Source organism: Canis aureus, chromosome 4 (assembly GCF_053574225.1).
Source record: "Canis aureus isolate CA01 chromosome 4, VMU_Caureus_v.1.0, whole genome shotgun sequence".
Lineage (NCBI taxonomy): Eukaryota > Metazoa > Chordata > Mammalia > Carnivora > Canidae > Canis > Canis aureus.
Genome location: NC_135614.1, coordinates 7,252,797 through 7,279,267, shown reverse-complemented (window position 1 = coordinate 7,279,267; position 26,471 = coordinate 7,252,797). Strand labels below are relative to the sequence as shown.

Sequence of the window (26,471 nt, the reverse complement as noted above, 5' to 3'; positions counted from 1 at the left end):
TTTCTTTCAGCCTTCCTTCCTTTCTTCTTCCCTTTCTTCCTTCCCTCCTTCCTTCCTTCCAAGATTTTATTTATTTACTCATGAGAGACATGGAGAGAGAGGCAGAGACATAGGCAGAGGGAGAAGCAGGCTCCTCGCAGGGATCCCAGTGCAGAAGTCAATCCCAGGACCGCAGGATCACACCCTGAGCCAGCCAGAGGCAGATGCTCAACCACTGAGCCACCCAGGTGTCCCGCTAAGAGCATTTCTAACTGGTCTTGCAGCCCCTGCTCCTTCCTGTTGATGTTAAGTAAACCCTTCTAACTGCACGTCTGTTCCTATTCCTCCTGTGCTTGAAAACCCCACAGAGTACCTCTCTACCACCCAAACTGTTAACATTTGTTTAGAAGTGAAAAGTTGCATGTGGCTTTCCTGTGACCCTGGAACGGCCAACAGAGTCTGTATTTTAAACAAAGTTGGCAAACATTGAGGCCAGAGTACCTCGTGTCCCTCCTTCCTCATGCTCAACCCGCCTGTGGCCACCCAGCTGGCCATGCTCCAGTGACCCGCTGCTCCGGTTTCCCCAGGGAGGGGACCAGGGTATGCCTCCTGGAGCAGTTGTCCTCACTCCAGGGGAGGGCTCTGTGCTGAGCCTTTCCATTCCCTCCCTTGGGTCCTTCCTTCCTCCCCAAGTCAAAAGAGGGAAGAGAAGCACCACAGGAGAGTGGACATCTGCTTAGGTGCTGAGCCTACTTGGACAGGATAAGAAGGACTGGAAAGATGTGGCAGGGCAGAGAGGGGAGCAGGGGGGCAGCGACCCTCAGGTGTCTGTACAGTGGTTGATGAGGTGTGAGTTTTCCATGGAAGGTAACTCGACTTGAGACATCCTGCCAGTACTCACCCCACCCCCACCTCTGCTGCTCCAAGGAGGCTGCCTGCTGTGTGTGTGGGGGGGGGGCGGGGGGGCTCCAGCACCTACCAGCTGTGGACGAGGTGGCTGGGGGGCTGCAGGGCTCTGTGTGGTAGGAAAACTTGCAGGGTCCCTGGGACCCCAGGAAGGCGCCCCATAGCAGAGACAGCACACAGAGGACATCAGCCACTTCTCCTCCCCACAGTGACTGACCAGGGCCAGGTTCCAGCTACTCTGGGCTAAGGGAAGAGGCCTTTGCCTGTGTCCTGGCCTGCTGTCCTCTCCTTACCCTGAAGGACTGAGATGCTAAGAAAGGTGGGTGGGAGCACAGTAAAAGAGCCCCTTCCCTGCCCCAAGACTTCCAGTTCACAGTCCAAATACCCAAGTGGGAGGAGGCTGTTGTATATTAGACATGAAGCTGGAGTTTTAAATGGGGCGAGTTTACTAATGAAAGGAGGCTGGCGAGAGGAAGATGGCGCCTAACGCAGTCAGTGCGGTGACAGGGAGAAGCGAGAGGCCTCCCTCGTCATCCCATTAACAGGATGTGGTCTGTCACCTCTGCCTCACTTCCTTTCCTCCCTGCAGGATACCCTGCACCCAGCCTCACAGAAGCAGGTGATATTTTCTAGATGTTTCACTGACCTATTGCTGCATAACAAATCACGTCACAACTCAGTGACATGAGACCGTCACCACTTGGATGATTGCCCATGGCCTGCGTGTTGGCTTGACCCTGTTGGGTAGTTCTGCTGCTGTTGCTGCTGCTGGTGGTTCTTTGGTCTCTTGGGGTTGTGGTCAGGTGGCTGGGACTAGACGCATCTAGAAGTTCTTGGACCTGGACCTGGGTGCCAAGGACACGGGGTCTCTGTTCCAGTGTTACAGCCTCTCACTCCCCATGGCCTCTTTGGGGTCACTCGGATATTGCAAAGGGAGGAGATTTGCTGCCTGTCATAGATAAGGCTAGAGGTGTGTGTAGCATCACCACTGCTGAATTCATCATCCTGAGTGCTATTACATTTCTGTTTTTTTGCTTATAATGTTTTTTTCTGACAGGTATGTCCTACTAGATTCCTAAGCCTTCTGTGAATAGCACTTATCAATTTAAGGTAGGTCTGATCACTTTCTTTAATGTGCCTTGGACATAGACTTTTGGGTTAGTTTCTACCTTCCTCTGAGTTGGGCTCTAACTCCTGAATGGTCATGACTTAACTTTTGTGTCTTTAGTGCTGGCAGCAGGGGCTAACAGATGTGGGGTAGGCATGTGATAAGTTCTTACTTAACAGATGAGTGAATGAATCCATTCATACCCACAAGGCCTTTTCTAGCAGGGACCATATGACCATCGTAAGGATTTTTGTAGGATATATTCCAGCAAGGACGCCTGGGTGGCTCAGCAGTTGAGCGTCTGCCTTTGGCTCAGGTCATGATCCTGGAGTCCCAGAATCAAGTCCCTCATCAGGCTCCCTGCATGGAGCCTGCTTCTCCCTCTGCTTATTCTCTGCCTCTCTCTCTCTCTCTGTGTCTCTCATGAACAAATAAAATCTTTTTTTAAAAAAAGGATGTACTTCTGCAGTTTCAACCAGGTGACATCTGAGATCCTTTCCAACTCAAAGGTTTTATGAGTCTTGGTCAAGGGAGGGAAGAGTTTCAAGGCAAGAGTGAAAGGACATATGGTGTGAGGTAATGCTGCATGAGGAGGTATTTTTAAAATTATGAAATACAAAGGCAAAATGTTGTTAGACCATCAGTTTCAACATACCATTTGATAACAGTGTCATAGGACTTCAATGCAAGGTTACCCCAGAACCTCTGGAAAGGAGTGAGTTAAAGATTAGTTCTGAGTTACAGAATATAAAATAAATATACAAGCAAGTATTCAAACTCGCTGGAGTTTTACTTGACCTTTAAATACTGAGCAGACGCACAAGCTGCTGCCCTAAACCTTACCCTTTTTTCCATAGCAGAAAATAGAAAACCATTTCAAAGAATTGTTTATGTTATTTTTTTTGAACTGTGGATGTGGATACGATTAGGTACCTCCAGATGAACGAAAATAATGGAAAAAAAAAAAAACACCACAATGCTCTTGCTTCCTAACTGGTTTACTTTCCATTTGCCATTCATTCCCAGAGGCTGTTACAAAGCAACACATGTTTGAGTAGCTGATTGAATCATTTTTAATGGGGGGAGAGAGAGAGAGAGAGAGAGAGAGAGAGAGTGAGACTAAAGTTTATGCCTGTTTTCTCATCACCTTATTCCCACATATAAAGCCGTATACACTAGTTGTGCATTAAAGTTAATTATCGCTGAGTTAGGTACTTTTTAAAGAGAAGGCAGCTGAGCCTTATCTGTAGTTCCAACATTGACTAGTTTGACAGCCAGATATTTCAAAACTACTTAAACACTTTTTGCCCTTAACTACAGCTGCAGAAAACAGGGGGAAAAAAAAAAGGCAATAAGTGCACATAATGGAAATCTCTCCCCAGTGGCCTTTTCATTTCCTCTAAGCCCAGGGGAAAGCATTTCACTGGGGAGTGGGACAGGAGGGTTAGCAGCAAATGCTGTAAAAGGGGAGATAAAGATATAAAAATTTTTTTTCAGTAGTGAGTCGCACTGGGGAACTTGGGTGGGTGCCAAGTGAATATGGGGTCTGATCCCTGGGACTGTGAACATCAGTCACCTTTTAAAACTAATCAGGTATAAGTAACTATAGGCTTTAAAAAGCTTCATGGAGAGACGCCTGGGTGGCTAAGTGGTTGAGTATCTGCCTTCAGCTCAGATTGTGATCCCAGGGTACTGGGATCGAGTCCCGTATTAGGCTGCCCGCGGGGAGCTGGCTTCTTCCTCTCTCTGTGTCTCTTATGAATAGATAAACAAAACCTTAAAAAAAAATCTTCATGGAATAATAGAACATTTATTGCTGGAGGAGACCATAGAGATTGATTTTGTCCTGTTCCACATTCTCACTGATGCCCAGAGGTTGAGTGACTTGACCAGGACTATTTGGTTGGTGGCAGGGCTGGGACCAGATCCTTGGTGTTCAACCACGCCTGTGCCTCGAAATCACCAGGGAGTTTCAGAAATACCGAGGCCTGGGTCCACTCCAGATAATCTGATTTAATTGGTATGGGTGTCCTGGATGTTGGGGACCTGGATCGGCAAACTTCTGCTGTGGTTTGTTTTCCCATTGTGGTTTGTTTCCCACAGCATTGCTGTGTCATGGTGCATTTTGTGGGTGGCAGGATTTAGACATACTTGCTGCAGTGTTCCCTCTCCCACATGCATGTGCTTTCATACTCCATTTCCTTGCCTTTAACAGACTCATCTCTGAGTCTGGGGCCTGAACAAGATTATCAAACTCTAGATCACCACCTGTTTTCTTGGTGGGAACCCTGCTCACACGCGAGTGTGCATTTTGTCTATGTGTGATGTGCTAATTGGTACACAGAGGTTCGCTGGTGCTGTGCCCCCTGCTTCTCCCTCCTTCACCTGAATGAACAGTTGTACCTTCATCAGTACCTTCCCCCCTGAGCAGGTGGCCTCACTTCCCTCATCCCTGACCTTGCCAGGAGATGACAAAGTAAGAAAGCTCTTCCTTGGTCTTAAGGTGATGTAGCTATTGTCTCTCTCTCTTTTTTCTTTTTCCTCCAATCCGGAGAACCACTTTTCTCCCCAGGCAGGTAAACCTGTATCACTTTAAAATAGAATTTAGCATTGGAAAGGTCCTTCAAGATCAGCTGGGCTGATGTCTGTTTTGGCGGAAGGCCTGGCAGATGGCTCTCCAACTTGGGCTTGGATGCCCCACGGTGAAAGGAGTCATTTCCTCCCACCTTGGCCCATTTAATTGTTGGACGATGCTAATTATTAGCAATCCATCTGAGGTTAGATAATTTCTCGCATTACCCTAGCATATTTCCCTCATTTATTTATTTATATTTTAAAGATTTTATTTACTCATGAGAGACACAGAGAGAGGGGCAGAGAGAGAAGCAAGCTCCCTATGGGGAGCCCGATGTGGGACTCGACTCCAGGACCCCAGGATCACAACCTGAGCCAAAGGCAGATGCTCAACCACTGAGCCACTCAGGTGTCTCGATTTCCCTCATTTAAATTCCACCATTAAGTCCTGGGTCATGCTATGCTTCCTCAGGGAAGACAGGCATAGAAGACTGACTGGAAGGGGGACCCACTGCTAACATCCTTTTAGGGGAACAAGGATATGAAGCTTGTCTAAAATGCTTGTCATGTGGACGTTCCTTTGACCTTGACCTTGGGTGACTCGTTTTCTACTTGCCTGGGAGCTGCAGCTGCTTCCCTTGTAGGAGCAGGGTGGGGAGGTTGCTACAGTGAGCCCCATATCTCTCCGGCCCCACACACCTGCACCACTTACCCAAGTCCTAGCCTAGACCACAGCCACCCCACAGAGGTGTGCCTGCTTCCCCACAGGACCGCGTGTCCTTAATAAGTAGGACCAGTCCAGGCACTATCTGTCAACCTCTGTGTTCCCACAGGAGGCTGTCTGTGAGAGAATATTCCATGGAATCCTTCTTCAGAAAGCTACAAATGCCAACAGTGGTTTCTAGGTTTTTGCCTCAGCAGTAGATGAGGCTCCAGAAAGAAAACCCATCTGGCCTGTGGGTATCAGGACAGGCGTGGATCTGAGAAAAACCGTGAGCCAAGTGTAGTTTAACTTCGAAAACTCTCCACTCCCTTCCCCACCCCATGTTGATTGCTGTCTCTGACACCTACATTCTTCCTTCCCAGCCCATTCCAGGGACCCATGTCTTCATGTCTTCATGTCACCCTGACTGTCTGAGCTTTAGTGGGCTTCCTCTGTGTGCCTTGTACCCTGGTGTGGGCTGGGCAGCCCCTCAGCTCAGGCTACTCCTGGGAGCTCCAGCCTGGGCCCCACTCAGACCTCCTGAATTCAAATCTGCATCTCAGTGTCCTGATTGACACTTTGGGAAGCCCTGCTCTAGTGGTCTTTCACAACACTTGCCCTGTCACTCGGGGTCCCCATCTTGGCTTTCTTATAGGACCAGCTTTCTGCCAGGCGGTGGCTCTCCAGCTTACTATGATAATGTGTTAGTACCCTCCTGTGAAGGCCAGGTGTGTTTTAACAGGAATGGAGTTTCTGTCTTAACCCAGAGCAGTGATAGAAGCAGTGTGACAAAGAAGCATGTGGTGATGCGGACATAAGAGCTTGCTGGCATGTTCCAACCAAAATTTATAGGGATGAGGCTACAGAATAATCATTCTTGAAATCCTCATGGAGTTGTTCCTTCCTTCCTTCCTTCCTTCCTTCCTTCCTTCCTTCCTTCCTTCCTTCCTTCCTCCCTCCCTCCCTCCCTCCCTCCCTTCCTTCCTTCCTTCCTTCCTTCCTTCCTTCCTTCCTTCCCTCCTTCCTTCCTTCCTTCAAGAGTAAATATTGATCCTTATAGCAACGTGGTTAAACACAGAAACATATGTGTCAGAAAAGTAAAACCATCTATATTTCTACCACACAGAAAACCATCATTAGCATTTTATTTTGGTGCATATTTTTACAGATATTTTTCTAGGAAAAGCCTATGCTTTATGTAATATGGGATTCTGTTTAATTTTAACATAATGTCTAGATCAGTTTTTTATCCTTAGTTATTCTTCAAGGATGTGATTTTAAATAGGTGCATTGTGTACGTTTATCAAAATATGCTTATCCATGTCCTTATTGCTGGAAATTTCATTTCTTTTATTCCCAGCTCTCCTGTGTAAGCACATTGCGTTAAACATTCATGTCTATGAATCTTTGAGTGCACATGTCACATTTATTGAGCTCCTACTGTGCCTAATGTGGCTAATTGGTAGTCAGGCAAAATGAAGCCAAAGGGACCTCAGTCTTTGTAGGGGCTTCATATCCAGAATTTGGAGTAAAGGAAATTGAGCTCTCTGGTAGTTTCTACAGGAGGTCAGAGTTGGTATGTTAGTGTTTTTTTTGAGCACATCTTCCTTGTATATCTTATGCTTTGAGGACTTGCTTCTTTGGATGTTGTACAGGTGACATAGTCCTTAGTAAGTAGGCAACACTGATGATCACTCATCGTTAAGCATACGGTGTTAACGTCTCACAAAGGACAAAAGGTTACGTTTTCGAGATGTTCTCAAACCTCTCCAGTGCATCCCCTTTCATCCGTGAGCCTGGTGACTAAGAAGGGGATGGAATAGAAGTACTGCATGTTTTGGCACGGTAGTGATGAATTAATTGCCACACCCCACACAGGCCTCATAATAGAGCTGTAAAGAGCATAGCAAATGGCGTAGCATTTTGGAACAGCCACGGTGAATTTGGTGCATAGCTGCAATCTACTGTGAATTTGGTGCACAGTGATGGGGATGCTGTCCCAAATCCTTAGCTGTGGAGAGCTCCTAGAGCACAGAGACAGAGAGTAGCCAGATGGCTCTTTCTAGCAGTCTGTGGTCCTCTCTGCTTTTGCTCTTTCAAACTTCGTGGGTATCATTGGAACTTCTCTTCCTCCATCATAAATGATGGACCACTAATAGTGGCGGCCACACCTACTTGAATCACTTCACCCACTCTGTCTTCCTCTCACCCCCAGTGTGGAGAGCCTTTCAGGGAGAGGGGTGCTTCTGCCAACCATGAGGGTGCCCTTTGGTGCAGGCCAGCTGCTGTAAGGGGAGGTTGCCAGAATGAGGGCAGAGTTTCACAGGCTAACTAACACAGGTGCCTGCAGGCCATTTGGCCTTACAGATTTGGGGAGGTGAAGGTCATATTTTGCTTCATACTGCTGACAAATCCAGAACTATGTCAGAGTATCTTCTCTGTGTAGCTAAAAGTTGGTCATTTACTATAACCCAGTTACTACCCCACGTTTGCACCAGAAGCTTGCTCTCCAGGTCAGCTAGAGATGCCTTGGGCTCAGAGCCTTACTTCTGCTGTCAGGTTGGCCAAGACCCATTGTGGGCCGTGCCCCAGATCTGGACTCCCCCACTGTGAGGAGGGGTTTTCCCACTCAGGGAAGATTATAGGAATTTCCATAATGAATAAAGAGTTTAATGCAAAAACAGTGCCCCTTGCTGTATGAATATGGCAGTTAAAACTTCTCAGAGTGTACTGGACACATCTGGCAACAGTCTGAGGAATTGTTCCTTATACATCTGGTAAAGCCAATGTTCCAGCCCAGTGAGCAAAGTGATTTGTCCTGGCCCACGTCCCAGAGGAGACCACTGGTCAGGAGGCAGATACGGGATGTGGCTCAAAGTAGGTGCATCAGCACTTAGGAGCTACTGCCAGAAGTTCTTGCTGAAGTGGCCTGGAACTGGATGAAGGTGCTGGTCCACTCACATGTTCATTTAGAGATGCTCCCTGGGAGCCTTCTGTGCCCAGCACATTGGCATCATTGAGGACCTGACCACATGTGAGGCTGATGTGTTGTTTCAGGTGAGGGGAGTCCAATAACAGCAAAAAAAGTAAGGAGTGAGATTGCTTCGAGGGTCATGGAAAATGCCATGAAGGCAGCAGCATATCAGGAGACAGGAGAACCAGAGATTCAGGAGGGCTGCTTTGCCTAAATGTGCAGGGAAGTCTTTCTAAGGAGCCAACATTCCAGCTGAGACCTGGAAGATATGAGAAATCAGTTGTGTAAAGGATCAGGAGACGAGTACCAAACAGAAGGATGGAGAAGTGGAACAGCTATGTGGGTGCATGATGTGAGTCCTGCTGTAGTGCCCCGTGCTGTTCAGATACATCCTACATCCCTCCCAGGTCTGACCCACACTGGCCATCATCACTGCTTGCCCTGCCTTTGCTCTGACCGTGATGTTTCCCACCTTGAGAAATGATACTCATCCCAGCAGGTGAGATTTCAGAGGACCACACCAACATTAGAGCAGGGTGGAGTTACACTAACCTTCTGTGGAAGTGAAAGGAAATTGACCTGCCACCAGGATTCTTACCAGTAAAATTGTATCCAACCCCCTATTGCCACCAATGTTATGATAACTCTGGCCAGTGGGGTGTGCAGAAATGTCCTGGGACTGGAATTGTTTTTAAAAGAACCTTTGTCTATAGCCTGGTTCCATTCAACTACTATTCCAGGCTCTAGGCATGGGGTCCTTCTTAAAATATATAACTAAATGAGTTCTGTAAGAGCTTATATCCTTTTAGAAGGTTAGTAAATGTTTGTTCATCAAAAATTTGACTCAAAGAAGACTCCAAAGATATACAGGTATTCTTTAGTATTGTTTCTTTTACATTGAATTCAGAATAAAATGTTTAAGTAGGTTCAGAGCTGGAGGGCTGAAATTTTGATCCCACCCTCGTGGTGCTTACCTCTCTGCTAAATCTCTTCTCCTTGAGTGTGGGCAAGAGCTACGATATGTTTCTAAACAACAGAGTATGGCAGATGTGATAGATGTCACTTCTCTGGTTATGTTACATTAAGCAAGACTTTGTTTTGCTAGGTGTCACTGGAGAGACTCTCCTTGCTGGCTTGCTGAAGTAAGCTGCCCCATTGAAGAAGCCCATGTGAAAAGCTATGAAAGGTGGCTTCTAGGAGCCAAGGGCAGCCTCCAGCCTTGGGCCAGCAAGAAGCCATGTCCCTCATTCTTACAACCTCCAAGGAAATGAATCCTACCCATAACCTGAATCAGCCTGGGAGTAGATTCTTCCCCAGTTGAGCCTTCATATGAGAACACAGCCTGGATTGAACTGTGATTGCAACAGAAGCTACCTTTCAGCTGTGCCCTGATTCCTGACCCACAGAAACTATGACAATAAGTATGTGCTGTTGTAAACCACTAAATAAGTGCTATTCTGTTATAGAGCAGCAGGAAAAGATGAGAAAAAGTGTTCAGTAAAGAGATCTGGATCTGTTAGACCTAATCTGAATGGGGGATACACACCCACTGCCACTTTTTGACCAGCTGAGTAGCCTGAAGAAAGCCCACTCCAATGATTTCTAAAGATTCTTTAAGAGAACCATCTCTGGTACTCTTAGGAAAAAAAAGTAAAAACAAAAAACAACTTATCCATTCAGAGAACAACTTTAGAATTTCCTAAGTCACAGAAAGCCTTTCTCTGTGTGCAGGCTAATTTTATTTGGGGTCAAATGCAGATTTATGGGAGTGGAAGTGGTTCTAGGAATTCTATAGAAAAGCTAAGGAAATTCATGATTATGCTTCAGTTCCTTTGTTTTCTTTAGAGAGAAAGTATCACTGCTGGCCTTGAATGAACAAGTGTCAGCAAATCTCTAGCTCTGTAAGATACTGTACTAGTGTTGCCTTTTCCTGGGTCAGAAGCTCCTTTGTAGTTGTCCATCTATACTTTTAGAGTGGGGTTACTAAATTTAGAAAATAAAAATACAGGGTATTCAGTTATATTTGAATTCTAGGCCAAAACCAAACAATGTCTTAGTATAATTTTGTCAGATATTGCATGGGACATACCTATTCTCAAAAAATTTATTGTTGATCTGAAATTTGAATTTTATTGAGCATCCTGTATTTTATCTGGCAGTCTTATTGTAGAGGCATTTCAGTTGAAAATGAGATCCCTGTCTCAGGGATATATTTTAAACACTCTTTTAGGAACAGTATTTTATTTTAAAAGTTTTTTAAAAAAAAAAGAGATATGAGGGCACTCTGACTGCAATATCTGTTACCCTGTTGATAGGGTTGATGCGACTGATCCTACTGGCTAGATGGGTATCCTCTTGTTCCCTCACCATTCTGTGTGTCCCTCATGAAGCTGTATGTTTGAAGAGGACAACCTTCCCTGATGGAGGAGGACCATTCTTTGCTCGAGGGTTTACAAATAGCTGTACTTCCCTGCTAGATCCTCCAAACAAGGTCCATTTGTAGGAGAATGTAGGGTAGTCAAGTTTCTAGATTCCAGACACATCCAAATGAGGTACTGCATGTGGCAGTCTGCCTTTCTAGAAAACAAAAAAGTGACAGAGAGAGAGAGAGAGAGAGAGAGAAAACAGGATCATTATAAGGAATTCTGAGCATTTATAGGTAGTTTTAATTTTAGGTAAGAATTATTTTTTAAACACTATTTTTTAGATAGATGAGCTGACCAATAGAATATCATGAATGTTAATAGATTATGTCTTATAGTACCTGTTCCTTAATCTCTGTTTACATAGGAAGGAAATGTAAACTTCAGTACATGCATGGCTGCATCTGTTCAATATGGTAACCGTATTTTCATGATTACACTTATGCTAATCATTAATGTGATAACATTTTATGAGTTGAGACCAATATGGAACCCAGTCAGAAGAAATTTTATGCCAGAAACTACACATAGGTGCTTTTTCGCTTAAAGTATTTTTTCAAAGCAGATTTAATCTAGTCTTAGAAACTACAGCCCATGTTCAATAATTTTTTTCATTTGGGAGTATTAAAAGGTATTTATTTATTCTGAAGCCTGGGATAGGCTTACCTGCTAATGAAAAAACTAAGTTCTTTAATGTTTCCATTTTAAATTTGTGTTTTTTTCCTTAAAAATAATAATAATAAAACTTTGCTGATAAGATGAAACTATAATTTCACTAGTGAGTAGAAACTTTTAGGAAGATAGGGGTGTGTTATTTTCCTAGGGCTACTTAACCAAGTACAAGAAACCAGGAAGCTTAAAATTGCTAGTAGAGATTTATTGTCTTCTACATCAGGAGGCTAGAAGACCAAAATTGTGGTGTTGGCATGGCTGGTTCCTCCTGGAGGCCTGAGGGAGAATCTGCCACAGGCCTCCATCCTCATTTCTGGCTGCTGGCAATACTTGCTGTTCCTTGGCTTTTAGACACATCCCCTGGTTCTTTCTCCATCTTGCCATAGCATTCCCCCTGGCTGGCTTCTCATAAGGACACCAGTATGCTGGATTAGGGGCCCCTCTACTCTACAGTGACCATGTCTTAACTAATTGCATCTGCAATGATCTTGTTTCCAAGTAGGATCAAAATCTGAGTTACTGGGAGTTAGGACATCACAGGTTTTTCTTGAGGACACAGTTCAAACTGTAACATAAAGTATGTACATCGCAGCTGAACCAAACTTAACAAAATGTTGTTGAATTATCCTTCCTTTGGGCAGTGTTCATCCTGGATGGATTTCTCGTGGAATGTTTATCCTTCCACAAGCACTATTCGATTCAGAGGACATATGGGGAGGGCCCCTCCCACCCCACAGTGGGACAGAGTTCTTTACGGTGGCTGTGGGTGTAATCCTAATCGGCACTGTCCGTGAAGAGCTGGTGTACTTTCCATTAGGAAGCACGGCTCAAGGATTGGCATAGATGGTGCCTCCTAAGCTTAGCCTTGCTCTCTGGCCTGCCCTTCCTCCTTCCTTTCTTCTCCCCAGTGCCCTTCCTGCCTGTCTGTGGCCACCTCCTGTCCTCCCTCCTGGTGTTCCTACACCTCCTCTTTGACAGTGGGAGGAAGATGAACTGTGAAGTTTCTCTGTGCAGCTCTCCTGCTTCTTCAAAGAAAAGCTGTCACATAAAAGCCACAACTAATTAAATACTCAATGTGGAGAACAGCACAGGGCATTGGGCCTGGTGTCAGAAGGCAAGGCTCTTTTTAACACCTTTGTTAATAGAAGCCTGAAATAGTCACTTAGATCGGCATCTATTTTTCGCTCACTTAACGTGAGTTCCAGAAATATGCCATTCAGCATTGGTAAGTGCCATGATACCACGAGGCTCAGGCTCATCCTATCTCTCTGCCCCACCTTTGCTGATGCTGATTTCTGTTGTCTGGTCATCATGGCTGCACCCCAGACAGGAGGAATGGCCAGAGAAGGAGGGGGGCACACTCCTTTTGAGGTGGCCTTCCTAGCACAGCTCTCCTGGGCTTCTGCTTACGTCTCATTGAACCACCCCCACCATAAGGGAGGCTTGCTTCTAGTGGGGCAGTTTACTACTTCTTAGCCACACAAGGGTCCTGCTAGTAAGGAACTGGGGAAGAAGGTGATGGGTTGAGGCTGGTGGCCTCTGCCACAGTTTGACCCACCCTTGTAGCAACATGGGGACCAGTCAGGATACCACTGATCCTCATAGTTGGCACCCAGCCACTCCCCAGGGGTGCTGGGAAAAGGAATAGTGGTGAGGGTGCTTAGCAAGCTCTTTCAAAGAAGCTACCTGTTTCAAGGGTCTATACCCTAGAGAAAGATAAGACCTGTGGCCTCAGGATGAATCCTGCCTCAGGTTTTACCCACATCTGGTTTTGATGAGGTCTTAGACTTCAAGTTGGTGCCAAAATGGGGTAGGACTTTCAGGACTTCAGGGATGTGGTTCAGTGTATTTTGCATGTGAGAAAGACATAAATTTGGGGGCAAAGAAGGCAGAGTGTTATGGGCTGAAATGTGTCCCCCTCAAATTCATAAGCTGAAATCCTAACTGCTATTACTTCCACGTGTGGCTATATTTGGAAACGAGGTCTTAAGAGATCTGATGAAGGTAAAAGGAGATCATTAGAGTGAACACTAATCCAGTCTGATAGTGTCTTTATGAGAATGGGCAGTTAGGACACAGACACATGGAGGGACAGCCACACGAGGGCACAGGGAGACGGTGGCCATTTGCACATCAAGGAGGGAGGCCTCCAGAGAGACCTACCCTGCCCACACCTGGATCTCAGACTTCCAACCTCCAGAGAGCTGTAGGAAAATAAACTTCTGTGGTGTAAGCCCGCTAGTCTGTGGTGTTTTGTCACGGCCCTCCTCGTAAACCAAGAGAGGTTTTTGGATTAGATTAGATCCCTAAACATGCTCGCTGATCTTTAGCTGGACTTGTTCAATTTTTTTCAAGATTTTATTTATTTATTCAAGAGAGAGAAAAAGCATGAGCAGTGGAGAGGGGCAGAAGCAGAGAGAGAAGCAGGCCTCTCCCTCATCAGGAGCCTGACACAGGGATCGATCCCAGGGAAGCTGAGGCCATGACCTGAGCCGAAGGCAGATGCTTAATTCAGTGAGTCACCCAAGCACCCCTGGGCTTGTTCATTGACACTTAACAAGCAGAGTTGTTTTGTTATTACCTTCATGTACATGGTTATTCTCTTCCTCATGTCTAGACCCCAGTTCAGGAGCAGACTGTCTAAATCCAGGACATTAAGGGTGATGTTCGGGATTTGACTGCTTAGCACATCCGGGTCACACTGATGTCCACGGTGCCTTCTAGTCCAGTTATAGACTTGCCAGCCGTGAGAAGGAAGAGTCAGATGCCCAGAGAGAAGAGCTGCCCCTTTCCCATACCTGGCGCATCATGGTGCCCTCTGACTACAACCGAACATCAGAACAAAGGGGAAGAACCACTTCTGAGAGCTGTTGGCAAACAAAATCCTAATGTAGCATCTGGTGACAGCAATATAAGAGAGGAGGAGAAAACTGTTATTCTGGTCAAACCCTCTGATAATAAGTAGAGTTGTCAGAAGATGCCCAGGCCCCTCTGGTGGCTCCATGTTGTAAGCCAGGCCACAGTCAGTCTTGGACCAGGCCTCCTGAGTCTGGGGTATGGCTGGGTGAGATGAGACCCGGGGCATCCTGCAAAGGACCAGTCATCCACTGATACCCTGATGTCCCAGGCCTGACACCCCAGTGGGAAGGGACAACTCCCACTGCCCCAAGAGCTTGGTGGGAGCCCAGGGACCACATCCAGCCTCAGCTTGTGTCTGTCACATACAGGGGGCAGTAACCCTGAGTGTGAGGAGCTCCTGGCAGCCACAGCTGTCAGCCTCCTCCCAGCCGTGGCTCCCTTGGCAATGGTATTTGAAGCAATGTATTAAAGCTCTTTGGCTGGGGGCACCTGGGTGGCTCAGTGGTTGAGCATCTGCCTTCGGCTCAAGTCATGATCCTGGGGTTCTGGGATGGAGTCCCACATTGGGCTCCCTCCAGGGAACCTGCTTCTTCCTCTACCTATGTCTCTGCCTTTCTTTCTGTGTTTGTCATGAATAAGTGAATTAAAAAAAAAAAAAACACTTCTTTTGCCATTAACATCCAACGTTGCCAGCTTCACATGTGTGACTGAGTTCTTGCCATGGAGGTCGTGTGGTGGGTGGTTAAACCATGAGCTTTGGCATCACACTGCCAGGCTTCAAATCCTGCCTCAGTTTCCCCAAGAATACACTGGAAAATTGTAATACCCACATCAAGGGACTTGTGTGAGGATGAAACAGCATAATATGTCAGAAAGCATTTTACATAATGCCTGACACAGCAGCACTCAACGTGAGCTCTTTATTATGGTTTTTATTTTTAATTTTTTAAAAGATTTTATTTATTCATGAGAGACATACAGAGAGAGGCAGAGACACAAGCAGAGGGAGAAGCAGACTCCATGTGGGGAGCCTGATGTGGAACTTGATCCCAGGACCCCAGGATCATGACCCGAGCCAAAGGTAGATGCTCAATCACTGAGCCACCCAAGTGTCCCTTTATTATTGTTTTTAAAATCTCTTCCCTCTTCCCAAGGTCGTGTGAAAAGCAAAGCAGTGATTAAGGGCACCATCAGGTTTGACCTAGTAGCCCTGCCACCATCTCTGTGCCTTGGCTACCTCATCTTGCAAACGTGGATGCTGCTGAAGTGTTGTGGCTGCTGAGAGGAGAAAGTGAGCCGAACATGCCATGTAGTGAGCTCCGCACACAGTGTGCATATCCTCATACCACAACAGAGTGAAGAGAGAGGTGGCGATGGACAGGAAGGATGTCTTTCTGGTTTCTCTGTTCAGGCATGTTATTTTGGTGGGTTGGGTTATTGAATGCAGCATCCAGGTGATTTACATGCATGATGTAATTTGTCACCAAGCTCTTACGGTTAGCTCTTAAGACCTGTGACCTTATTTTAGAGATGAGAAAAGTAAGGTCCAAACAGTAGAGCCATTTAGCCATGTCACAAAGTGACAGAGCTAAAACCGAGCAGAGAGTGTCCTCACCCCTGCTCTCTGGCAGGACTTCAGGAGGAAATTTGGGCTTAACACGTTTCCATAGCCAAATCTTACTGCCCTTGTTGCTGGCATTGAATGACATGGCTAGGACCTCAAGACATAGTCATCTTGGGCCACCATACACTTGTGTGGTTCAAGGGCCACAACTTTAGGCCCATTAGTCATCAGAGAAGCATGATTCCCATGTCTCCTGTCGTACCTAGACTAATACCTTTTTGCTGCTGAAATTGATAGCGTGCGAGATTCCTAGGTTGGCGTCCAACAGCCATAGGAGTTGAGGTCATAGTCTGGGTGTCTTGGGCTGAGAGGAGGCATCATGGAAAAGGGAGCAGATACCAGGAGAGATGGCAGGTGCTCTGGGCCACCCAGAGAAGTGGCCCCAGGGGGATCATGTCTATGCATGTGAAGTGGACAGCCAGTCCTGTCACCTTGAATATCTTGGCAATCACACCTAACCCTGCAGAAGGGCACCTGTCATCCTCAACTGTGACCTCAAAGGATCCCTCAGAAATACCCAGATGTTTATAATTCTTCGATTACATCTCAGATTCTTGGGCGGAACTAGGGACTTAAAGTCCTGTGTGGGTGGTTCCTGTTGTCAAGAAGCTTCTGAGTTAGATTGAAGACAAAAGAGAGGACGGCGATACAGACAGGAGAGCTAAGGGGGCCCCAGTCGCTGTGGCCATGTGGATGGCAAAGCAGGGTGGAGGCTCTCTTCCCTTGGGATGGGGAAGAGGTGGGGAAGGAGGTGTTCACATGCATGTGGGCATGCTGGCTTGGTGGCAGAGCTACGGCAGTTTTGGTTTTGTCCTTTTTTTTTTTAAAGCTGGCACAGACTGTCCTCTTATTACATGGTTGATGCAAAAATTTTCAGAAGTCTCATTACAGGCTTGGCTAGACAGTCAACTCTGAAGAAACATTATAATTCCTCAACACCTTCATTCTGATTTTTAATTTTTTTCAGAGAGCCTCTGAAAAGCCTCTGGCTAAACTTAAATCTTGTCTTATGACTCAGTGTGTTTGCTCACTACAGAAACTTTTTCTGATGGCAATGTGCTCTTAAAAAGTGAGTTTTTCAGGAAAACATTTGAACCCATTCTAAAGGCAGTGATTATAACTTTGCAGGGTATGTTTCTGTTTGGTTTCTAAGAAAACTAACTTGAGTGGTTATCCTGTAAGCCAGGCTGGGCTCTTCCTCCTTATACAAAACCAGGGCACCACATAGTTTCCCCATTTTTACCCCATGGTTCTGTCCTGCTCATTCCCTGACTCAGTGTTCTCGATGTAGGTGTCCATGAGGACAGCATGTGTTCTTTCTCATTTCTTGCCTTTGTTGACTCTTGGAATGAATTTCTGTATTTTTTGAGCAGAACTTTATGCTCTCCACAAGCATGTTCGTGGCTTTAATAGATGGAGCATCTAGCAAAAGCATCTGTTTTTCCAGGAGCCACAGTTGAGTTCATTCTGTGTCTCAGATAAACTCAGTAAAAGGCTTAGTGTTGGAGAAGTGGATGTCATCGGCTCCTATCTGTGTGGTGCAAGTGGCAGATGGCAGACGGTTCTGAGACAAGATGCCAAGATGGGCTGGGGTCACTGTGGAAAGAGCGCTGAGGTGTGGAAGGTGAGCCAGCTGCAGAGCCCGAGGTGCTGAACTTCTGTGAAGATGGTCGACTACAGAAAGGCTGAGACCAGGCTTTCCAGGCCCCATTCCAGAGATCAGGAGTCAGGAAGTCAGGGTCAGTGCCTCGGAGTCTGCATGTTAACAACTGCCCCCACTCTTCTGATACATAGTTTGAGAAATACTGCCGTAAGAGATAGTTAAAGGGTTTCTATAAGTGAAGAAGATAAAGGAAGACATTTTGATGTTGAAAGGAAAGCACTCCACCCAAAGCTCACAGGCAGGTGCCAAAGGCATGTGTCTGTCCTCATGGGAGGTGCTTCTGCTGGAGCCCCCCCACGTGAGTGACTTGGGATCTCATGAAAATAATTCAATTATGGAATATCTGAGCAATACATGGCTCTAAGAGACTAAGATGAGCTTTGTCAATCACAGTCCCATGAGTTTGGAGGATTATGTGTTGCAGGGGAATGAGGATGAAAGTCTCCCTCTCTCTCTCTGTCTCTATTTGACAAATGAGGCTGTGGCAGTGCCAGTAGAGGCCACTGTGACTGTGTATTAGTGATGGACATGCTATCGGTAAAGGGACTCAGAGCACAGGGGCAGTAGGAGGGCCTCCAGCTCTTCCTTCTGAGCTGCCAGGGTGATGGTTGGAAGGTGAGCAAAAGCTGTCGACTGAGGAAGTAGTCAGGGGCTGCTGCTCTCAGGGCTACAACACAAGCCAGAAACTAGACCAGACACAGGAGAGACTGGAGGTCCTCACGAACAAGCTCACATGTTCAGTTTGAAGGTATTGGTTGCTAGCAGGGATGACTATGGCATCTTTCTTCTCTTGTGTCTGCCAGCTTCTGTCTGTAAATGGCAGCTCCATCTCACTCCCAGGGACTGGAAGGGTGTGCATCGATAAATGACATGCATATATATGCATGCATTGTGTTTCATGTACGTGGGAGATAATAGAGATGGAGCAGCATGAGCAAGAGAAAGGAATAAGCCAGCCGTGAGAGTTAATGTCATTACCATCCATGAGCCAGAGCAAAAAAAGAAAATATATGGGGTTATATTTTTCTTATTAAAAAAAAGAAGGGGAGGAGGGAGAGGGGATGAGGGAGAAGAAAATACAACAGATCTTCAAGAAAATGTCAATTTTTATAGCACAAATTTTTAAGTGGCCTGGCTTTTTATTATAAATATAATATGGTCCTATAGAAAAAAATGAAACTGCATGTAAAGATAAATAGGAAAAAATAGAAATCATCACCAATCCTCCAATATTAAACACAGTCAACATTTCACTGCATTCGACAGCTCGTTTCAGTTTTTTTTTTTTTTTTAAACTTTCTATTATGGAAAACTTCAGCCTTTACACAGAAGTAGAGGGTGGTGTATCTATTTCTCATGTCTCTGATTTGGAGCAGTTGCTGGTGTTCTGCGATGCCCTTGTGGCATTTTAAGCTTCAAAGTGTATATGAAGGTGCACTTTTTGTTTTTTCAATTAATGTCTTATTGTGAGTTGCTTTTTACTCCCATGTTACAGGAAGACAAAGCTAAACATAATGTGTAACACTGGGCATTATTTCCAGGTATGGCTGCCATTGAATTATAAAGAGATGTTATCATCCAGATGTGATGCTGGGAACATTCTGAGAATTGATCTGACAACGTCACGTTTACAGCACATATAACAGCCAGCTTCCTGAGACCTTTTCTGGAAGCATCTTTGCAAAGGGGATAACCTTCGAACTCACTTGGTGGAAGGGCCACTGCGCATGCCCTGTGGTTAGTCCGGCTGTGTGCGTCCGCCTGCCTCCCTGCGGGTCTGGGAGGTGGACCTGCCCCCCCATCCCTGCACCCTGCTTCTCTCGGGGCTTGTCCTGGGGCCAGGATGCTTGCCCTAAGTAGTTATCAGGATGCTTTTCCCTTCCCACAATAGCTGTTGTGTGCAAGTAACTTTGTTGGAAGGTTGAATAAATCCTCCACCTCGAGATGCCTGTGGGATTCCGAGTTGCAGTTCTGTCCCTTACGGGGGGAAAATGACAGTGAAGTCGGACGTTTGTCGTCCCAGCTCTGAGATGGAAACAGCGCGGGACCTTCAGCCCCCTCCCGCGCAGCCTGCCTTCCTCACCTGATGGGGGAGCCGCACTGCACAGGAGGCCCCGCTGTGGGATGTTTCCTCTGCCGCAGTGATGTAGCGCCTGCATTCCGGACAGTTCTGAGGTCTGCTCTGCACTCCGCGTTTCAGGCACTGTTACTACGTGCTGATAAATCATGCTAATATCATCCTTTATGAAGCATTTTTAGCCAGTGGCTTGCATCAATAAAGGCACGGAGCCTGCCCTGTGCCGCAAGCCATGGGAGGTGGTTCAGTTCCTCAGCTATTAGGGGCAAGCCCTGGCCTGAGCTCTGGATGCAGGTGCAAGTCCTGTAAGACCGGGGCGGAACAAGAGGTTGTCGAGCCGCGATGTCTGGCTCGGGACAGCGAATGCTTTTTGTTGGACGTTGAAAACAAGAGGGACTCTGAAGACCTCAGCTGCCAGGAGGTGGGGAGGGGACTCCGTATATGCTTTATGCAGGTTCAGAGACCGGAAGGCATGGCAGTCCTTAGGTTTCCTTCTCAGTTGTCCTGCCAGGTGTCCCACAGGATGTCCACATTTCCAGCATCATCCCACGTGGACATGGGATGTACTAGACTCTGGGGGAGCTGGACCACGGTGGCCAGAGGCTAGCAGGTATCTGAGGGAGGAAAGAGGTGGAGAAAGAGGGGGACCAGAACGAAGCAACGAAACAGGACACCTGGTGGCTGCTGGGACCTTACTCCTTGCTGGCCACTGCCAGTCTGCACGGCCCCTCGCATGCTGGGATCACCGTGGCTCTTGTATTTGGAACTACTGCTTCATTAACCAGTGCAGAAACTGTAGCTTTCCTATTTTGCAAAAAAGCTTTCCATTAAAAAAAAAAAAGATTTTATTTATTTACTGGAGAGAGAGAGAGAGCACGTGCATGCACATGAGTGAGGGGATGGGCAGAGGGAGAGGGAGAAGCAGACTCTGCTGAGCAGCGAGCCCTATGTGGGGCTCGATTCCAAGCCCCTGAGATCACAACCTGAGCTTGACCAGATGCTCATTGACCAGATGCTTAAATGACTAAGCCACCCAGGTGCCCTGCAAAGAAGCCTTCCTAAGGAAATACGTAGTGATGGGGCTTTTGGTGCCCCATTACCTGTGCAGAGATTGTGTGTGGAAGAGCTTAGTTCTCCAAAGCACCTGATTATTACCATCCCTCAGTGTGAAAGTCACTGGGTAACTCCCAGACAGAACCTCAGTGGTGCTGGGATGGCCATCGCACGGTCCCTGTTGGGGAGCAAGTGCTCCGGGGGGGGGGGAGATTTGCAAATGGTTTCATGTCACCAGACTCTGCTCCCAAGGTCCTGCCTCTTTGTTCTGTCCACGATTTACTTGGGTTTGTGATGTGTAAGGGACATCACCTCTGTTTATTTCATGAGGAAGTGGGGGCCAGGACCGATCTGTTTTGTGTGGTTGTTGAGAAATAAGCAAAATGGACAGTGTAGTTCAGGGCACAGGTCATGGGAAGCAGTCTCTAAAGACGGCTTTGAGTCCTTACTCAGCCGGCCCTTGTGTGCGCCACCAAGGACCCCAGAACTCTCAGCCTTGGTTTCCTCATCAGTGGGAGGAAGGAAGTGATTCCAGGTGAACTTCAGGTCTCCCTTCACCTTGGATTTTTAGCTTCACCACCCCCCCCCCCATGATTAGAAAAGCGATTGGAGTGTAAAAAGCCCACAGGAATAATAGAAGTGAGCATATGGTGAATTATTCAGGCCACACAGAAGCCAGGCCTGTCAGGCCGCACGATCTGAAGAGGAAGGACGTTTTGTCCTGATGACCGGCAGCCTCGCTTTGTTTCCTCGCCTCTGCAAATGACAGCAGCAGGCTCACCTATCTTCCAGAGACCTTACCAGGGTGGACAGGTGTTGAACAGTCTGCTCTCCATGGTTAGCCACGTGGTCTTGTCACCAGGGCAGTGAGGGCAGGGTGGTGTGACCCCCAAGCAGCTCGGCTCCCTGCACCTCACTGAGCATGTTGGACGTTGGTGGCAGTTCGAGCTGAGACCTTCTCTCCAGGTTCAGGAGGTTAATGCATCTGGACCACCTGCTCCTGGAGGTGGGTGGTCGTGGCTTCTGCAAGGTCTGCCTCCCCTGACACGGGAGGTGAGGGGAAATGTGAAGGGATCCCCTTGTGCTCTGGTTTGATAGATGAGGAGACTTGGTTACCGTCCACCTCAGCTGACCAGAGTGGCTAAAGTGGGCTCCCAGAGCACACGAAACTATCCCCTCCCATCTTGGACCCACTCATTGTGCCTTCTCCCCACATGAGTGTGCTCCCTAAGGTGCTTGAGCTCCTTCACATGTGTAAAGGAGTGTGCCAGCTTTGCCTTCACACCCGTGTCATTGGATCCGCACGAGGGGCACATGATTTACCCTTAAAGACAGGTAGGATTTTGCCAATTGGAGGGAGTATGGAGGGCATTCCAGAGCTTCCACTCACCAGGTATTTATTTTGCTCTTACTTCCACACCAGAACCTGTGGTAGGTTTAGGGATCGAAGTGTGAGCAGCCTGGCCCTGTAAAAGCTTATGATAAAGTGGGTTCGATGGCCCAGAGTCACCCCGGGATGCCTCCTGAGGGAAGATGAGTCACTGGCAACCATGGCTCAGCCTCCACCTCTCTGCTCCACATCGTGCTGGCTTTTGCAGGGCCTGTGATTCCCCAGCCCACATCCCTGGCAGATTCTTTTGACTGCTCCTTGTGGATCATGCTGGAGGTCATTGCTTTTCTCCTACAACTCTCTCTTCTTCTGAGGAAAGCAGTGGATCCAGGCAGTGGATTCTCAGCCTATTTCAGCCCACATTTCCAAATGGAGTGAAATTGTGGGTAATCATCATACCTGTGTGAAACTGATTTTTTTTTTTTATAGTGACTGATTTTAGGTGATATACCAAAATAAGCTGGGCATTTGAGCTCCCTTTGCATCATGCTGTCGATGTCACAATGATAGTAGTCATTATTGTAATGAGATGATAATAGCTGACATTCATCGGGCACTTAATTTGTGCCAAGCATCGTCTTACCATCTTTTTTTTTTTTTGTCTTACCATCTTTTATGCACTAACAAATTTACTTCTCATGACAAATCTACTAAGTAATACTATTCCACCTATTTTGAAAGTAAGGAAATTAAAGCATAGATCAGTTACTGTTCTCCTTCCAAAACCCACGTAGCTGGAAAGGGGCAGGGATAGGATTGGAACTCTAGGCAGTCTGCCTGGAGAATCCAGATTTTTAACCATTTTCTATCTTGTCTCCTTTTAGATCTAGCTAAAGATAAATTTAATAATATGTATCACTTCACTCTACTAAGATTGCCAAAAGTAAGAAAAATAGTAATGCACAAAGTAATATTCTAAAATAAAAATTTTATTTTGCATGCATTTAATTTTTTTTTAATCTGTCCTTTAAAACAATGTAAAACTGCTGTTTTTTTTTGAAGAAGAGCTGTCCTTTATTTTGAGATTTTATCCTTTCTATGTTTTTGGTGTTAAATTTTTTTATTTTATTAATATATAGTCACTAGAGAGAGTAGTGAGTATTTTGAATGCCTTACCTGGCAGAATGACATGATGTGAAGTGTGTTGATACCCAACATGTTGGGAGGGCTGTGGTCTGAAAAATGCAAGCCGCATGCCTCCATCACCAGGGCTAGGATTGACATACTAAAGACCCAGTAGTCAAAAATAATACAGTCAGTTCTCATTATTCTCAGTATTATGTTCTTAAAGTCATTGTGACCACTGGATTAGTGAATGCTGAACCACTGCTCCTGGTGGAATTTCAGAGTCAGGCTCCTGAGAGCCTCTGGTCACCTTTGGTTAATCTATCAATGCATCATAATCCTGTTTTGTGGGTTATTTCTTGCTTTAAGATACTTTAATATATATATTATTTATTTGTTAATTTGAACTCACAGCCATTGGCTCTAGAACTCATGCCCAAATGAAGCTTATCTACTGTCCATATCTTCTCTCTGAGGCACACTGCAGTCTTGTACGTTTGGGAACACGAGATAGCATTTCAGCACCATGCTTGGGGACCATTTTGAACAGCAGTATTGCCATCAGAAAACACAAAAATGTGAAAAATGTGGCACCAAGCTGATCGTTAAAAGGACACCTGGGAGCTGAAAAGAGAAGGCGGAGTGTTGCCTTGTTCCCTGGTTGGGAACATGAATGTTGGGTGATTTCGAATTTTTCACTACTCTGCATGTGTCTACAAATGACCATGGAACCTGCAGATTTGAGGTTATAAATCAACTATAGTTAATTAGACAAATTCACAAATATGTCATCTTCAAATAATGACAATTGGCTATGTTTTAATGTACTATTTTAAAGAATCAAAATTAATGCCGAAACATCCATGAGGAATAAAATAGAAAATTTTAAGTAAAGAGAGGGCTGGTATTTCTGAGTTTTTCTCCTGCCCCTATCTCTGGTGTGGCTTGCATGGACCCTGCTTTCTCTGTCCCAGTCACTTCCCAAGCCCTTACCAGACCTCCTTTTCTGGAGTCTCACTCATATCCTCACTCTCATCCTGGTTCAGAGTTTGTGTTTGCTCAGAAAAGCATGACAGGGTCACCCCTGAGAGTGTCTGTATAACTTCTCATAGCACCCAGGGCCCTCCTGAACATGAAATGCCCTGTGAAAACTAATTACAGGGGTTAATGGATCTTTCCTGGATATAAATTGAGATGCAATGAGGTGTGATGTCACCTTGCCCTGACCCGAGCTCTCGGGCTCTGACTACCTCTATCCAGAGGTGCTTGCAGTGCTCAGCAGACCCTTGGGAGCACGTTGATTCAATGATAACACCTGTGTCCTTCTTCCCAGCCACAGCCCTGCCGTTGCCCTGCTTGGCTCATGTTCCCCCCATTAGCCCTCCTATGTGGGTACCTCGTTCATAGGCCGGGTTGCTCACCAAGGATGCTGCTTTTACTCTGAACCTGTAGTTTCGCTCCCCACATTCATTCATTTTTACCTTTTCCTCTTGAAATAATTTTAAAAAGACAGGAAGGTGCAGAATGAGCACAAGGAGTTCCTGGACACCCTTCATGCAGTTTCCCCTGGTGGTCACATCACGTATGACTGTAGGACATTTCACACCCAGGAAGTGGACACGGGTGCAGTGCACAGACCTTTATTGGATTTTACCAGTTTTACATGCACTCTGTGTGTCTGTGCGTGCATGCATGTATGTAGATTTGTGCAACTACCACCATAATCAGGATATAGAACTGGTCCCTCACATAGGGGTCTCCCTCACGAGACACCATCATAGTCATACTGGCTCCTCACCACCATCCCTAACCCCTGGCCATCCCTGACCTCTTCTCCATCTCCACAATTTTGTCATTTCAAGAATACTCTGCAAATGGAATCTCAGAGTACCTCATCTTTTGAGGTCAGCTCCTTTCGCTCGTCGTACTGCCCTGGAGACATATCCAGGTTGTTGTGTGTTTCATGCCTGTGTCTTTTTCCCACTGAGAGGATTCCATGGTGTGAACATGGTATAGTCATGTGACCATCCACCCATCCAAGAACGTTTTGGTCGTTTTCAGTTTGGGGCTGTTAATAAACATTCATGCATGGATTTTTATGTGGACAGAGTTTTTCTTTTCTCTGGAATAAATGCTCAGAAATGCAACTGCTGGGTTATTGGTAAGTGTATGTTTAGTTGTTGAAGGAACTGCCAAACTTTCTAGAGTGGCAGCACCACTTTACATTCAACAGCTGTGCGTGAGGGATCCCCCTTCTTTGTATCTTCATCAGCATTTGGTGTCACCACCATGTTTTCCTGTGTTCTGATGGGTACATAGTGACATCTCCTCATGGTTTTACTTTGCATATTTCTAACGACACACGATGTTGAACATCTTTTCATGTGTTTATTTGCCATTCATGTATACTCTTTGATGAAGAATGTGTTCATCTCTCTTGTGTCTATTTCCTTTTCTTTCCATAATGCTAAATTTTGTTGGTTAAGGTTGAGTTAGGAATTTTATATCTTTAACTAGCATTGCTGTTTTTTTTTTAAATTTAAGTATAGTTGACATGCAGTGTTATATTAGTTTCAAGGGTACAACATAGTGATTTGACAGTTCAGTATGTTACACTGTGCTCACCATAAGTGCAGGCATCATCTGTCAGCGTACCACGTTATTACAATGTTGACTATATTCCCTACGCTACTTTTCATCACCGTGATTTACTTGTTTTGTAACTGGAAGTTTGTACCTCTTAATCTCATTCACCCATTTCACTCATCTTCCCACCCCTCTGCCCTCTGGCAACTACCAATTTGTTCTCTCTATTTATGGGTCTGTTTTTGGTTGGATGTGTGTGTATGTGTGTTTTATTTTGTAGGTTCCACATATAAATACGGTAAATGTCTTTCTTTGACTTATTTCACTTAGCATAGTAGCTTCTAGGTCCACCCTCATGAATGGCAAGATTTCATGCTTTTCTATGGCTAAGTAATATTATATATATATATATATATATCACATCTTCTTTGTCCATTCATCAGTGGACACAGGTTGCTCCAAATCCTCCATATCTTGGCTATTGTTAATAATGCTGCAGTGAACATAGGGTTTGCATATACTTTTTTGAAAACTAGTGTTTTCACTTTCTTTGGGTAAATACCCAATAGTAGAATTACTGGATCATATGGTATTTTTTTTTTTTTTTGAGGAACCTTCATACTGTTTTCCACAGTGGCTGTACCAATTCACATTCCTACCAACAGTGTACGTGGGTCTTTTTTTCTCCACATCCTCGCCAACACTTGTTATTTCTTGACTTTTTTATTCTTTTGTCCATTTTCTCATTAGATTGTTTGATTTTTTTTTTTACTATTTAATTTGAGGGTTCTTTATATATTCTAGATTAGAATCCT

At 45.8% G+C, this 26,471-nt stretch overlaps 1 protein-coding gene and 1 long non-coding RNA gene across 9 annotated transcripts in view; both read left to right on the top strand.

The window, feature by feature from the left end:
• The window catches only part of SLC35F3 (solute carrier family 35 member F3), a 462,095-nt gene that overhangs the window by 38,844 nt on the left and 396,780 nt on the right, over positions 1-26,471 (top strand). The gene's annotated exons all lie outside the window — the stretch shown is intronic.
• On the top strand, positions 1,649-24,956 carry LOC144312126 (uncharacterized). The gene is made up of 3 exons (XR_013377567.1): positions 1,649-1,855; positions 1,943-1,995; positions 19,027-24,956. It is a non-coding gene; the product is annotated as an uncharacterized LOC144312126 (long non-coding RNA).